Source organism: Brachypodium distachyon, chromosome 1 (assembly GCF_000005505.3).
Source record: "Brachypodium distachyon strain Bd21 chromosome 1, Brachypodium_distachyon_v3.0, whole genome shotgun sequence".
Classification (NCBI taxonomy): domain Eukaryota; kingdom Viridiplantae; phylum Streptophyta; class Magnoliopsida; order Poales; family Poaceae; genus Brachypodium; species Brachypodium distachyon.
In genome coordinates, this window is record NC_016131.3 from 8,184,918 (window position 1) to 8,197,353 (window position 12,436).

Below are 12,436 nucleotides of genomic sequence, written 5' to 3' on the forward strand. Positions count from 1 at the left end.
TGACTTGAGAGTGCGCCTTAGATTCACATTACCAATTAGCCCATGTTTGAGCATGCTATAGAAAGCTTCCAGATACAGGAAATGTTTGCTGAGGATGCGTCTTTGCTGGAAAGATCTCGTGTAGTTTCCTCTACTGTATCTGGTTTCCTGTGTGGTCGCCCTCTGCTGGTGGTTTCTGATAACTGGCTTGCACGTTCCTTCGAGAGCTGCCTAACAAACCCCTTCTTTTTTCTGTTGTGAACGGACCTAACTATCAATTGATTGATCAGGCTGAATACTACTCCTGCTGCGCAGCCATAACTCAACACCGGATACTGCGCTGTACAACACTGAAAATACTATACTACTCTCTGCTATGGTAGTCACTGAACCTTATCAATAGACATTAGTTGGTCATACTCATATTCCCTGGAAGAAATTAATCCGGACGGCGTAAAGGAAAAGGCCATGCCAAGTAGTACTACTATCCCTGTATTCCTAGTTCTGCGTAAAGAGAAAAAAAACACCGAATCAAGGAAGAAGAGAGCATCATCAGATTAGCAAATAACTCTTGTTCAGGCGAAAGGACCGGACTGGACAACAGGTACCAGCAAGCATCATCCTAGCCAAAGGGGGCTACTCTTGCCCGTACACGGTAGGGCGCTCCATTAACCCCGGCATAAACCACCGTCGTTAATCCTCGGGTACAGGAACTTTTACTGCGGGGCTGTGCTGGGATTGGCGCAGAGATGGGGGGGAGCAGTGGCAACCTGAGAGGGCACTGCTGGTAGGAGTACTGCTACAGTACGGGTCATTGCCACTTCTGTTGAGGTCTTGTCCTCCCATGGGGCACAGCCACCAGCGTGGCCCCTTCCGTCCTTTCTTTTCCCCTCTACCCACCCTCCTTTCAAAACTCACCGCGCAGCGCGGTAAATTGTTCGCTGGGGTCCCAAGCACGACCGCAGAGAACATCTGCGTACATCATCACCTCCCCCGCGTCTTTGTACAGTAAAAACGCGTACAAGTAAGTAGAGTGTTTGTGGTATGGCCCTGTGAGACCTCCCCCCCTCCCGTGCCTGCCCACAAATCTGAGATCTCACCGGTGATGTGTGGCTTTATTTTAACCTGGCCCGGGGCGAGGTCGTTACAGGCGGGAGGAGGAGCCAATGAGGGGCGGAGGCAGTGGTAGGAGTTTGGGAGGAGGGAGTGAGAGGGGGCGGCAGCAACAGCTGTCCAATCGGGATCAGGTGGCTCGTGTCAGGAGATGATGGGGTGGTGCTGCTGCGTGGTGCTGGGGCCCATACGTCGGCCTGTGGCCTCCCATCCCAGTCATCCCCCACAGCTAGCTAGCTGGAGCAGTAGCAGCAGCAGCTCTGAGTCTCTGACTCCTCTCCTGCTCGGGGCTGGGGACAGCCAGGTCCCACCACCGATAAAGAAATCGGAAAAGGCGACCCAAAATATGGCTCTCGGGTCTCCGCCGGGTGTGGGGGGGGTCCCTCTCCCGGTCTGCCGATCTATCCCCGGTGGGGACGTGCGTTGCGCCGGCGGGTCAATTCCCGTGTGACCCCTGACGCGATCGCTCGCCCAGCCCGTGCCGTTCCATCCCACACGGTGAAGAAACCACCCTCCGTTACCGTTGCGCGCCGCGGCAGCGACGTGTTTCTGGAGTGTTTCGCTCCTCCCTTCTTTGCGGCGCTCACCCACATGCTGCGCCCGCCGGTGACCTATCCAATCCAAGCCCCGTCCGTTCCTATCCTTTCCCGCCATCCATCCCCCTTGCACGCACGCGGGGGATGGGGCGCATGGAATCTGTTGTTGCTGTTGTTGCCGCGGCGCGACCCCGAGCTGTGCTCTCGTTCCTATCCAGTAAAAACCCCGCCGCCGCCAGGGATGGGGCGCATGGAATCTGTTGCCGGTGACGTGCGTTTCCCTGCATCCCTACGCGTGGAACTTTATAATTCCGTGGTATATCGCTGGCCGTGGGCCGATGGGCCATGCATGTACCGGAAGGCGGGCGGGCGGGCGGGCGCGGTGGCTGGGTGGACGGATCGATTCGGTGGATGTGACACGTTGTGGTGCGTGCACATGCGATGGCTGATCGATCGGTCGGTCGTGGTCGAACCACTGCGAGGGGAAAATACATACGGACCCTCTATGTCAACTCGTCACTCGCCTATATCGTAGGATAAGGTTGACAAGATGCATACTCCATTTCATTTTGAAAGAAAAGGGGGCGATGTTAAAGCGATTTGACGCAATGGCATGAGGTTCATTTAGAGTGCTACCGTTTTTTTATATATGGACAAATTTGGCCTGGATAATATATTTAATGGAATCGGACATGTTTCCCATCACTCTTTTTCTTTGCATCATACAAGTCAGTATTATCCATGTGAATGAGTAATTTATACTTTCTCCATTCTATATTAAGTGACTAAATTTTTCAAAAAATGGACGCATCAGTATATATTAAAATATGTATCAACATGTAATATTACGTCACTTAATATAGAAAGGAGGGAGTATAAATTTTGTTTGCATTTATTCCTGGATGCCCAAATCCACCCCCCCCCTCCGGAATCCGGTTTCTAAAGCACACCAGTCCACCGAATTATCGATTGACAGTGTTTTCTTGTCTTTTATTTTTGACTTGTTAAGTTGTCACCTTTTGTTTGAATCACTGTTGCAAGCCTCGCAAATCAGCAGCATGCTTTTTTTATTGAACTGAGATGCCACATCAGATGGATACTTCAAACAATCTGCAAAAAAACAGAGATACTTCATACAGAGTTCATAACAGGATACACGAGCCAAAACAATCTACAAGGCAAAAAACGGCTTGATTTATTACAATCAGAAACTAGACAAATTAAGGCGCCGCTACACATTGTGGGTGGACTTCTCCTCGACGCCCACAACCTGGCATGTCCTCCCTCTTGTTGAAGCAACACCCAAGGACGGAACCGTACACCGGTAAATAACCTGCAAAAACGAAGATTGTCGTTTATAAAAATAATGTCGTTTTTGCACACCATATCAGATCAATCAACAAAAATAGTCGCCTCAACCAAAATTTTAGGCGTAAACCTACTACCTATAACGTTGAACCAATTGGCACAAATATTTGGCACCCTTCCTAGTGGGCGAAGGTTATAAGCTACCCGAATGGTAGACGGTAAAAAAAAAAGCTGTTTGTTTGTTTTATCACGAGAACAGAAAGCACATTTAGAACTTCCGGGCAGTTGATTTTTAAAAAATTATCTTCATGAAGAATAACGCCTCACACACGTGCATGTCCATGGTACTCCATGTCCTACATGACATCTGAATATTACCGAGTACTCCCTTCGATCCATAGTATGTGTCTCAGAATTAATACAAAGTTGTACTAAGTCTGATACACTTATTATGGATCGGAAGGAGTAGATTTTAAAAAATGGGTGTTGCTATATCTCAAGTACCTGATTTTTAAGAAAAAAAATTAAATCAGTTGATGCATAAGAGCGGTTGGATTAAGACCCGACGGCCATGCATGTCGACTTATGTCTAACTAATAAACAAGTCTCGTAGCAAAAACATTAAAAAATTACTGCAGTAAACCTAGACTTAGCGTAGTAAGCAAAAAAAAAAACTCCGATCAAGTTTATGACTCCAAAATGATTGCTTGCAAGTAGTGGTATGTCCGATCAAGCTTATGACACAGAAATTTCCACCTTGTGATTCAATTAAGAACCTGCACACCACTGCACCATCATTTTGTTGACGTAGCTCTATCGTTGATGCATTATTCTTTTTCACGTGAGAATATTCCAGAGATCCATCCCTGCCCCCCTCTCGTTATCTTCATCCGGTACCACACACAGCTACACCAGAACTGCTCGTCTGCTCCGGCTCGGCAGGGCCAGCTACAGCGATGCTTTGGGCAAAATGGCAATTCATTCCGGCATGGCATATTGGCATTTGAACCGCCGGGCCGATCGGTCGGCAGCGACTTGCATTTGAGGGGCACGTTTCCGTCGACTTCCTTTTAGGCCAACGCCCTCTTTTGTTAAACAAATGAGAGGTTTTCAAGATCAGTGACTTGTGAGTTGTCCCTCCAATCACACACCACGTGTCAGAGCCTCCACGCTGTTATGGAAGATTAGTACTAGTACAACCTTTTTTTAAGCGAAGCTCGATTGGTATTATTTGTATTCCAAGTTAACTAAGTAAGGATGCACGTATAGCGTGTCATGCAGAGTGTGGCAGAGGAGGAATCAAACCGATCCACGCTGCTTGTCTATTGTAATTGTTGTTGCTGCCAACAGTTCTGCAATAATCAGGACCAGGTGTATTTAGAGGAAGGATTCCCTGATTCCCTCTTTCTCTTGGGATGCTTAACTTAAGCGCGTGTAGCTGGTGTTCTGGAAATATAATTTAACCGAGCCTACGCCTTGGAAAGGTTATGGCTTGTCCGCGCGTCCGTGTCTGCATTGCATGGGTTCTCCAGTTCTTCGGGGGTCCTCTCTGTCCAGTCGTCACGAGCGTACAATGAGAGAAAGAAGAAAAAGTGCATGATTATGGATCGATTTCTCTTGGTACAAACACTTTCTCCGTTGCTATTTCTGGCAGCAGGATCGTTTGGGCAGATTTCCAGTGATGACCGGGGCGGGGGATTATGCTCGATCAGTCATGGTGCAGAAGATCCTTGCCTCTTTTCCTGGCAACCTCTGATCTGTTTGTTGATCAGATCTCCTTTGCCCATCGATTTCTGTGCGCGGATCGAAAACCTGCATTGGATAATACTAACCGCGCGACAGATTACTGCAAAAATCGCATTACATCGCCCCACTGGCCGCCCCATCTCGCCCCGATATATACCATCACGTGAAACCCCTGCCAGCCCCGACCCTTTCGGTCCGTCCAGCATTCGCAGAACTTACCGGCTTCGAGGCATTCCTCTTTAATCTTTATTCTGAGCTAGTAGTATAGAGTTTTCAAATAGGTTTTGGGTCTAAGCGCATACAGCTGCGAGATTCTTCGCGGACGCAGAAAATTAGCCACATGTCTTGTTTTTTAAGTGACTTGCAACTCCTTATTTTACATTCGCGGACGCTAAGTCGCTAATATTTCATCTAGGTTCTAAAAAAATATAATAAAACGTGCACAGATCACGCTTGCATTATATGTAGAAGCTGTGGAGATGTTGAACCACTATAATTCTTTCTTTTAGTCGCAGCGAAAATGCAGCTTACACGTACCAACAATCATGGAGTAAAAGATACGGTCGGCAAACACCTTAAATGATTTTTTTTCACGGTTTTGTCATATGTAAATATGTAAGTTGTCTGATTTTTAGTTAGAGATAACTTGATTCCTCAACCGTTGGATATGATTTGTCCTGTAAGATTCGAAACGGACGATGAAAAAAGAAAAGGTAAAATGAGATCTAGATATTAATCCAACGGTTTTGATTTGTCAACATAATATTAATCATTTTGCTTAAAAATTAGGCAACTTAGATATAATCGCACCGGTTTGTTATTAGTCACGAATATTGGTCCAATATATACCTGGCATGGGTGGCCCGGTCCGAAGCCTGGTGTACCAGGCTTCACTTTTCTGCCCAAAGCCCGGCCCGAAAGCCTGAAAAAAGTCCGAAATAGCTTAAATTGAGTAATTTTTTTTAGAAAAAATAGGAATAAAAATACATTTATTTATTCTGAAAATAGTTATTTTAATGCTCAAATGGCATATTTTCGTGGTTTCGGGCCGGGCCGGGCTCGGGCTTCAAGTTTGACCATCGAGCTTTTATGAAGCTCGGCCCGAACCCAGCCCGCCCCGGGGTTTGCCCAGATATAGTCCAATACATATCAAGTATGGTATAGTAAAGAATATTAGATCGCACATTGAGCAAAATACAACAATTCAAAACTAGAATATCATTCACAATATCCAAATTTTTTTTTCTCATTAACATGCTAGATTTATACAACCGTCAAAACCCATGTTGCCCTGCCACGGGCCCACATCTAAGTTTATAAGCATGTTGAATCATTCATCGTTGCTGAATGGGGCTAGTGCTTGATAATTTGGGCTCAAAAATGACTTTATGATAGCCATCCGAGAACTATTCAGAGCACTGCCTGATCAGGCTGTTCTTTTTTAATTGATGATGCACCCGCTGGGTTGCATTCTTGAAAATAAAAAATCGAATAGTCTCAGATGCAGTTGGATAGTGTCAAAACTATTCGTATTTGAACAAAACTATATGTATATGAACAGTTCTCGGATGGCTATTCACCTTATTTGAACAAAACTATATGTATCTGGAAAGGCTGATTTTTCATTCCAGAATTTTCGGCTGCAGGTCAGTTATCTGAATACAATATGATCCTATTTCACCTCTACCTAAAACTAAAATAAAGATGCTGGTCTTCCTTTAATAGTGATATATAGAAATAGAATGATTGTTGAGGTTGGAAGAGACATAAGTGAAAGAGAGACATTAATTTTTTCTTAACAAAGAGATGATCTTTTCAGAGAAAAGATAAGACGGTTGTATCTATCATTGTACAATTTTCTCCGTGAATCCATCCTTCTACAAAATAGGCGTATCCGTTCTTTCTTCCTTCTTTTTCTTCTTTCTTTTCTCTGAAAAAATTATGATGCGCTTATTCCAGCAATACACACACATCATTTCTCGCTGAACCATTTAGTCGGACGATCCAAGATTCCAAGGTGATGCGTGCCTTGGCAGATGCACTTGGACAGTCCCAAACGCTCCCCTATAAACGCTTCATCATTTCAATATCTTTCGATCCTGACACGAGGCGCTCTGCGTGAACTGATCCATACTCTCGACTCCAAAGATCGCTACGTAGAAAATTCGGAGTTTCGTCGGGTCATTTTCGCGCAAATGGACTTTGGATCGACGGCGTTGGGAGTCCGGACTCCGGAGAGTTACGGGACGCGAAATTTAATTTTCATCCGGACGCGAAGCGCTGAGCGTGACAGGGCTGGTCCGATCGGTTCGCCAATCCATGCCTCTCCAATGCCGGGTTCCTATCGGCGCACAAATCATGCGCCTTAAGATACTCCTTTAATAAAATCTCAATCTCCCGTTCCGTCGCACTTGCGCCCATACGTACGTCTGTTGCTCTGAGCTTGACACCCAACGACTCTATCTACTAATCGTACCATCAAGGACTGAAGGCCATCGATCACTTGTCCCTGTCATTGTGTGTGTGTGTGTGTGTGTTCCCGTTGATTAACTAGAGCACAACTTGGGACGTTTTGAAATAAAGATTTCACACGTCCAAATCTGATGATCAGACACGGAGATCGGTACAAGATACGGAGAGTATTTTTTATTTGAAAAGTTGTTTTCGTTCGTGTTGGAGAGTTTTTTTGCGGGGAATTCTTATTGGAGAAATTGGTTTGGAGGAGTTGTTTTTTTGTTTGTGGTTCGTGTGTTGTGCACTTCTGCGATTGTTAAAAGCCGAACAGTGAGCAGAACTCACAAGGAAACACTTTTGGAGTTTTGATTCCTTTTCCCTCCTTTTTTGTTTCTATTCCTTTGGGTGGTTTGCTTTAGCTTTTGCATCCTCTCCCCATCTTCGTACCGGCTAGGCTATAGGCTACGTACTGTCTCTGAGATGAAAGGTGAAAGACGTTACAAAGTATCTACGCACTTGCAGTGGGAGGTAAAACGCCGTGGTATTAGGGTAAAGTTCCCCCGAATACTTATCGTCGACGGTTTGCCATATGTACTGGTTCACTGTAAATACATGCATGCAGTCTGATTCAGATCACGGGCCTTCTTTTTTCTTACGATCAAACGTACGGCCGAGACTAGGGCGTACACCTCTCTCATCCATGCATGTTAGTACGGAGTACTTGTTGAATTGGAGAGAATGCGCCCCAAACAAAGTCACCTGGAATCTCTATCCTATCCGGACCGAACAGTGCATTTAACAGTGAAAAACTTTTTCCCCGCTTGGTGTTTTTGTGCTACGTAGCACGGGCGAGAGCCAAGCAAAGGCCTCACGGTTCTTTCTTTTTTGACAGAATCAGGGGATGGCAAGTGATGTCTTGTCCGGTCGGAGTTAGTGTTGGTTGCACACACATAGCACCTCATATCCGTGAGGTCGCGTCAGCTTTATGGCCACTCAGCGCGGCGAGGCGACTCAGAAAACTCTCGTGCGGTAAAAAGCAAACGGCGTGCACCGTCGATCCGGCCGGCCCTGTGGAATCGGGTATATACGTCCAGCCAGACGAGGAGAAAGGAGAATGCTTTTACTTTTCCCACTTCTTGCAAAGAGATGTACTACTGTAGTGGAGCGTTATGATGGACTGGATCACTGGAGAGCGAATTAATTTACCCGTGCCCGTGCAGACAGATTTCTAACCCAAAAAATTTCAGGCGGTTTTCGACCGCAACTGTGCAGCCGCGCTGGCCATGGCTGCGTCCTGGGTACGTGCACGTGTCGTTTGCCGGCTAGCTGAACGAACCGTGGAAAGATCCACGAACCCCGTCAAGATCGGTCCGCGCGGTCGTGCGTCTCTTTGAGCGGTCAGTTTTTACTCGTATATATCAGCGATGTATACGAATCTTGGTTGTAACAAATCACGACAGGTAGTCTCCAGCAGGAGGGAAAGCTGAAAGCAGGAAGTGAGCACAGAGCCCAGATGGAGCGCGCGGCACGGGTGTCAGGCGTGAGGCAGCGCGTGCAGGCAAGCCATATGCCGCCCTGCCCCCACCGGCCGGACCGCACGTCAGTATAACAGCCATGTGAGAGCTAGGCGGAGCCGATCCTCCCGTCTTTCTCGCGCACGTCCATCTCAGCCAGGGGCACTCGCACTAGCCATGTCGACATGCAGTAGCTAGCCGAATCTGAGGCTGGCCTACGCCACAGCGATAATTTAGCAGCGGCCTTGCGCCGCTTGTGCGAGCGCGGAGGCATTCGTACGTACGAGACAGTGAGCTGTTGCGGTTCGTTCAAGTGTACGCGCGCGCGGCGCCACAGGCCACGGCCAGGACGGTAGCGGTGGACAGTTCCATGTGCCCGGCAGCTCAGCTAGGTCGATCCGATGCCTGGCTGGAAAAAAATGGATTTATTTGCGCGTTGCATCGCAGCAGCCTGGCCTGGCCTGGCCAAACCCCAGCTCACGGTGCGGCAAGGGGGACGACGGACGGGGTACACATGAACACGTACTTTAACCCAACGTTCTTTAACAAACATGCATCGCGAGGTAGTAAGCTCAGCCGAATTGGATTTCTGCAACGATGTTGCTTCGCTATCCAGCAGCCCTATGTTTAGTTGAATGCTAGAGCCAATCGAACTGCAGAGGAAGTGTGACCGTGTGAGCTTCACCACACAGTAACTTCCCACGTACTGTTTGCTTTGACAAAACGGACGCGCGCCTCTCCTGTTGTGTTGCGTTTTTATTGGTTGGTTCGTTTTTCTATAGCTGAAAACCCTACTGATCACTAATAAAGGACCCTGATGTTTCATTACTGCCGTAACCCGTGTTTCCGCCTCCTGTATGATATGGCAAAGATTATATGGAGTAGTTGCCATGAAGACAATGGGGCGAAAAAGCTCTCAAGAGGTGAGCCCGATTAGAGAGGCGAGAGCTTACCGATGGTTCTGTGTGCCGCCAATAGTTCATCCATGAATGCATCATGGAGCAGAAGCGATCCAAAATGGTGGTGGAAATAATTAACTAGTCCGTAATACATAGCCGTCGACCGGAGAACTTGCTCACAATTCACTCTGGGCAGCGGTCATGTTTGGTGGTGGAAGTTAGCTTGGGTTGAGAATTTTACCGAGTTTAGGCGAACGACGTTGTTGGTTTTTTTAGGCGCTCCCGGTCTGGTTTTTGTTGATAGCCCGTCTTGTTGTTTTGCTAGGCTATCTTTTAATCTACTGAGATTTGTCTGGTATTCGTATGAATCCGGTCTATCTTTCTTTTCTTATAAATCATGTCAATCTGCAGGAGCTCTCCGTGGCCTCCACGAGGTTTCTACAAACAAGATAATGCCAATATTTGATCGAGTTCAAACACGCTCGGTGTAATTAACAACACCTTTTTGTTCTTGAACCAATGGTGTAACAACATTTAAAAAGTGGTACTAGGTGAACAGCAGTTTCCTGTTTCCGGTTCCCTCTTACTCCATTCAACCAGTCTGTGAGTGCGTTTCACACCGCGGAGTTCCATGCATGCACCGTTACAGAAGTACAACTCATCTCGGAAAAAAAAACAAGTTGGCCGGGGGCATGGATTTGTTCGGGGTCCACAGGACATGCATGCATGAGAACATGAACACGCACCACATATGCTGGGCCCTGGCAAAAGATGAATTCCCGAAGCATAAGTCAGTTAGATCTAGCATGCAACAGAAAACCACGAATGCACTGCAGCGGAATGCGAGGTTTGTCGACCCATCGCACGAGATGGTCCTCTCGGTGATCTGCGCCACTCCGCTCGCGTACGCACGCATATGCACACCCGTAAACGGGAGCTCCGGAGCCAGCCGCGCTACGGGTACACGGTAAGTTTGATCCTGCAGAGCATATACATGGCTCACCACGCACCTCTTCCGGCAGGGCACATTCATTTGCAAGTTATTAGGGGAGGTCTTCACTTCACTTTTTTTTACTTTTTTGATAAAAGGGGAACTCCCCCAGCTTCATTAACAAAGCCATAGATTAGTTCTACAAATAGTTATGGCAAGAGCCAGAAAAAGGAAAAATAAATACATTCGCCGCAGAAATATCAAAAGTCTACCGACAGAAAGTAACAGAAATGACACGGCCAGGAAACAATCCGAACACACAGCAAAGTCATCTTCATTCCAAAGCATGTAGATTCGGCTTCCTGGCACCTCGGAACGACATCAGTTATGTAGGTGCTTCAATCCTTCGTCCTAACGATGTCCAACCCTTGGAACGATTGAAGATCTCTCCTGCCACTCGTCGCAGAAGCCTAGCTCCTTGCTGCAACGCCCTTCGCACCTTTGGTTTATGCAATTCACACCAGAAATCAATCCAATAAAAGATGTGATATATTAGCTCAACAGAATCATAAGGTAGAACAGAGTCAAAACATGCTCTGTTCCTGGTTTTCCATGAAGTCCAAAGGATTGAAGCCACGAAGATTCTGGCCACAACCACATCACAACCCGAGAACTGTTTGAACCACCCCCCACTTCTGCCAGCGAAGAGGGTGCAGGGATGAGATCAAAAGCCACTTGAAACACGCCCCACACAAATCTTAATAAAGGGCAGCCGAAAAACAAGTGGTCAATGGACTCATCACCAGCGCAAAACATGCAATGGTGATCACCTGACCACCCCCTCTTCAACGGATTGTCCTTTGTGAGAATTCTCATCCAAAGAACCAACCACAAAAAAATCTTGATCTTAAAAGGAAGTTTCATTTTCCATAAAACTTTGTAGATTTTCTCACACTTCTTAGTTTGGAAGGAGTTATACAAAGATTTGACAGAGAAACCCCTCCCATCCAAGTGACAGAATCATTAGCCTCAGTGAGAACACTGTTCTTGATGATATCTAACAACTCCTGTCGTTGATCAGCCAAATCGCCCCAAAGACGGTCTTGACTTCACTTGGCTAGTACAACTGTGTTTTAGTACTACCAGCCGGAGTCAAGCTCGAGGAATCCAGCCGGAGAGTCAAGCTCGAGGAATCCATCCATTCATCAAGAGCGAGACCACCGGGGGCGGGGGGAGGGGGGCGCCCCCTCTGAAACTGTGGTCACCACCACGCAGTTCTGTTCACGTACCCGATCAGATATAAAGCTAAGGTTTAAAAAATTGAACCGTACCCCCCTGCTAACCAACACACACGCACACACACACACGGCCTCTGTGCCTCTCATGTGCTGCTGTGTGCCTCATGTGCTGCTGGGGGTGGCAGACTGGCAGCAGGGTCCCATGGTCGAGCCGGGGTGCGCCTTGCATCATCGATGTTCGCCCCGTTTGCCACGGAGGTTCAAGCCAAATGTAGACCGGTTGGTCAGGATTTGCGTGTGCGGCGGCGGCCGGCGCGCGGCCTTTTTGCACTTGTTCTTCTCTATATATCCCTGCCCTGACCCGCTCGTGCATATATGCAAGTGGGGGGATGATGACTCTACCCTCGCTTTGCAAAAGGGCCACTGGTCCCGTTCGGTTCGGTTCAGTTTTAGCTTGGCGTAGCTGTACGTAACTGTAGAACATGCGCCGGCCGTTGGGCAGCTGCTAGTGGAAGACAAGTCAAAGGCGGGCGGGCGAGGAGCCCTGTCGATCTCCACCGTGGATGCGGCTGGAGATGCTCCTCCATCTTTTCCTTTCTGTTGCACTTCTAATGAATTATAAGGAAACGCAACGCGCGCCGGCCCGGTCCCGGCCGGTCACGTCGCCGTCACGGGAGCTGGGCACTGCCGCGTTTGCCTTGTGGCGTGTCGCCCCATA